The sequence below is a fragment of the Egretta garzetta genome, unplaced genomic scaffold (assembly GCF_000687185.1).
Source record: "Egretta garzetta isolate BGI_Z169 unplaced genomic scaffold, ASM68718v1 scaffold559, whole genome shotgun sequence".
NCBI lineage: Eukaryota > Metazoa > Chordata > Aves > Pelecaniformes > Ardeidae > Egretta > Egretta garzetta.
Window position 1 is genome coordinate 121,461 of NW_009260842.1, and position 4,536 is coordinate 125,996.

The following is a 4,536-nucleotide window of genomic DNA, read 5'->3' on the forward strand; positions in this document are numbered from 1 at the left end:
CCTGGAACAAAGCTTCCTACATGTCTCAGAGCTGCAAAATTTTAGGAGGCTCCTGGATAGCTAATTTAAGAGAGGACATCTTTGCCTTCTACTGCCTGCTCTGTGAGACAAAGACGTAGGTATTCCTTTACGATTACAATAATAAATTATTCCTTTTTGCCTAACTACACTTCTTCTCAGTATCAATGGAAAAGACATTCCGTTCCTAACATAAAAAAAGCTGGATGAAGTCATGTGGTCAGAAGCCAGAGTCACCTCTCTGGGAAACAAGGGTAGGCTCTTGGAAAATGTTATGGAAAGGCTAACTTAGTCCCCACCTCAGCCGCAATGGTGGTAGTAGGAACGGTGTTCACATAAGCTGTAGTTTTAACTTGCGTGCTGACCCTGTAGGGGAATCCCAAGCTGAAGCCTTTGTGCAAAAAACCACTTCTATGCCCCAACCTAACATTGTGCGGACAAGCTGCAACCTCAGTACCAAGCTCCTCTACTAATTAGCCCTCTCTGGCAGAGACAAGAGCTTTGTCTTGATTGCAATATTGCTAGTGCACCAGCAAACAGCCCTGCTTGAACCTGAGGAAACTGACGCAAGCTTCACAAAGTCATGAAAAGCCATATAGATCTCCTCCTGTTTCATATATGTGCGCTGACAGCTGACTGTTGTGTACAGATATCCTCAGCTTCCGAAACCTGGGGTCCCTACCATGAGCTGATCCCTATTACTGGGCCAGATGGCCAGCTTTTCTCATCTGCAATTCCTCTTGCTTTCTGACAGCTTTTAGTAGGTCAGGTGCCAGATAATATTTCTGCAATGTGTTCAGGATCACCTTGAAAACGTCAGTGTCCAGCAGAAGCCAAGTATTCACAAATCTGACCATTATGTTTAGATGCCAAACTGGGAGTTCGTCTCCCTAGAAAATACAAACCATCCTGGCAAGAGCTGTGCTTCTAAAAACATTCAGCAGAATCTTAATGGTAAGAGCTCATCAGTTGTTCTTTGATTGTGTTTTACCAGCAGGTACCCAGTAAATCTCTTACCTCTTCTACTTCGAAGCATTGCTTAAAGCAGTTGTCATTGTGTCTAGACAATGAATGTCAAATAAGCCAGGCTGTTTCATTTAACTTTCATCTAAAACGCTTCCTGGTACAGCAAAGACCAGGGCTGCTGGTGATGCCGTTGATCTCTCCGTTCTTGTAGAACTTTACTTTTTGTTTCTTAGGGTCCATGTACTAAGGGCATAAGACTGCTATGGTCGAACAGGTTAAAGATAACTTGAAACGCAAGCAAAGTGGCTAGGGAGGTGGAAAGGGTTTGGATTTGGTCCTTTGCAGGACTTATGTGGTGTAAGAGGTAGAAGTCAATGGCACAGCTGTCCATGTTGATCTACCATGCCTCAGAGCCTGCCAATGAATTTTGTGGCTACACAGAAGATGGAGACTCCCTTTTTGCAAGGAGTCATATGGAAAAGGAGTAATGGGTAAAAGTTATTCCTGGGGAGATTCTGACTGGATACCAGAGGAAAGTTTTTCACAATGAGAACAATCAGCCATTGGAATAATCTTCCCAGGGAAGTGGTCGATTCCACAACATTGGACACTTTCAAGACTCAGCTGGGCAGAGTGCTGGGCCATCTCATCTAGACGGTGCTTTTGCCAAGAAACACTGGACCAGATGATCCTCAGTGTCCCTTCCAACCTGGTATGCTATGATTCTATAATAATTTTTTTTCTGTCCAATGAGATGGAATCTAAGCACTATTAGAAAAGTAAAAATGCACAGATAGACAAGGAGTAACCCTGTCCAGTTAGGAAATCCCAGAAACTGCAGAATTGCATCTTGAATGTAAATTTACTGAGGCTGGCCTGCTTTTCTCATTTATCTGTAGTTAACTTTTACAGGTTGTTCACAAATCCCTAGAAATCATGGGACCACATTTTGAAGCTACTGAACTAACAGGCAAGGTACATGGATGTGGCAGCTGGAAGATACTTTCTCCATTTCCCTTGAAGGTAAAACTATGCCACCAGTGAAACAAGCTATGAACTGAATCTATATTGATTACAGTTCTTTCCCCAACTTCTGTATTGCTTCTCATGCATATTAATTTTCCTCTATACATAAATCTAAAGGGAGGCCATTCTCAACACCAGCTGACTGTCACCTAGCTGCCTCCCTGCCATGCAATGCCTCGGGAAGGCAATGCTCTTCCCTGATGCTGTCAATCCCTGCAGTCAGTATTCAGACCATGTGGGAGTGGAAAGCAGCCTGGAGAAGAGAGTTCTGCAGGATAATGGCTTAACAGAGAGACTTAAGGCAAGGAGTTTTGTGAGGGGCTGTCTTTTAGAAGATGACACCAAAGATTTACATGGCTTTAAAATTATGCAACCTGTATTTGTCTGGACGTGCATGTTCTTTTGTGCCAGAGATAAAAAAGAAGGATATGTTGTTAGAGAATTTGATAATGATCTGTACAAGAACTGCTGCACATTTTCACAGAGATCTGCCTGGAGCCCTCCAAAATCTTAAATGTGGCTTTTGGTTTAAGCTCGCTTGCGCTTAAGTATAAAATTTACATCCCAGTTTGTTAAAAAAATAATTTTATTAGACAAAGGTGCCACTAATAATGGCACCAGCTATTTCCTTTTGCTGTCCGATCTTGGAATCTCAGAGCTAAATGTGCATTGACTCCCAGAGGTGCTATAGATAATTGGTATTTTACCTTGTGTCACAGTCTTTTGCTAAAATAAGACCAGGGCCCCTGCATACAACATACTGTACACAAATATAGCAAGAAGCAATTCCTACCTAGTGAATCTTTGGCTTCAGAATATAAAAGATGGGAGGGAATCTGTTTTTCCCAGATATGTAACAAATCAGCCTGGTTTTATTGTCATGAACATTTTGTAGTTCAACCATACCGGTAATGCACACAGGTAAATTATCTAGAGTAGCTATTGAAAAAACAGCTACTAAAAACTCCTTCTGCCCTAGCTCCTCTGTTCAATTTCTATAAGCAACTGTGCCCCCAGGGCTTGCTAGGAAACCAGCCATTTCACTAAGAGAGCAACGAGCAGATTAAATGAGCTCCCCAACTATCTGTGATTTGGGTAGGCGGGACGGATGCACCCACGCTGACTGAGCAAGCCGCACTTTGGTTCAGGCATCACCTACAAAACTGCTGTGCAAACGGTGAGAACTGTGCCAGGCCGTAGCTTCTCAGGAACTAAGGAGTCCAGGCCACGTCTCACCAGGAGCTAAGAGTACCAGCCTGAGCTGGGACTAGACAGAACTACAGCTGTGCTCCTGCAGGCAGCCAAAGGGGAGGTTGACTACCTGTCAACTGCTTTATGCTATAGATACCTGTTGCCCCCCCGCCAGCCCACTGAGCTCTCCTGTAGAGCAGTGGGCTCACCTTGAGGCTGAGAGACCCCTTACTGGCATCTGGTATCTATAATGAGGCAAGCGATATTTTACATCGGGCCTAAAACTATATTGTACGCCAGCAATGTTTATTTATATCCAGTTATAGATAGCTTAAGTGTTAGAAGTGTAGTAAGTAGCAGGGTGTTTGACAGCCACCTGATTGTTTAAATCATTGCTGAAATCATCAATTAGATCATCATTCAGGTACCATTTCATTATAGCTTAATTATCTATTATTCTTAAATCATTGTTAAATCACTAATTATCAATTATTGATTAATCTTAATTTTATTGTCATTTAATTATCCATCATTATAATTTGATTATCATTTAATCATTAATAAAACCTTTTAGTTAACACCACAACAATGACTTCTCTTAATAATTCACCTGTGACAGCAGAGCTGAGAGGTGTGAGTATATGAATGGGAAGAGAAAGAAAAAGAAACAGATGTGGCGATGGCTGCCAATGCCAGAAAACATTGCTTTACTGCTGTGCATTTATGACTGTAAAGAATAAAACACAGTGATAAGGAATCGGTATTTTTTTTGTGAGCAAAGGCCTTTGATGATAAGGCTGTACGTTTCCTGTTGGGGTAGGTCTGTGTAACAGTAAAAATGCAAAACCACACCAGGCGACACCCAGGATATTGCGTTTCTAATCTCTGTTTGAAAAAAAAAAAAAAGTTCAGTCATATTGATAAACCACATTCCTCTTTTAAGAGACACTGTCGACCAGTGTTAAACAGTATTACTGACTTTTCCTCTGCATCCACCACTTGCATCCCAGGAACATAGAGCCTTCCTTCCCTCCCTGCCCCGTGTATGCAACAGACTATTTATCCTGCGTACAAAGGCATGGCAAATGGGATGCCCTGGTTCTAGGGGATATTGGTGATCTGCTTGAGCCCCGGGGGAAGAAAATGGGATAAATACAGTAGCTGAAAAATAAGTCTGCTATACAATTATTATTGCCCTTATCGGACAGACAGGAAAGCAGCAGGTTTCACATGTGCAGGAGGGTATTTCTCCTGGTGTTTGTGTTTGCAAGTGCTTGCTGAACCTGGCATGCCTTTACGGCAGCCGACTGGTTGTACACAGAATTATTTTCTCGG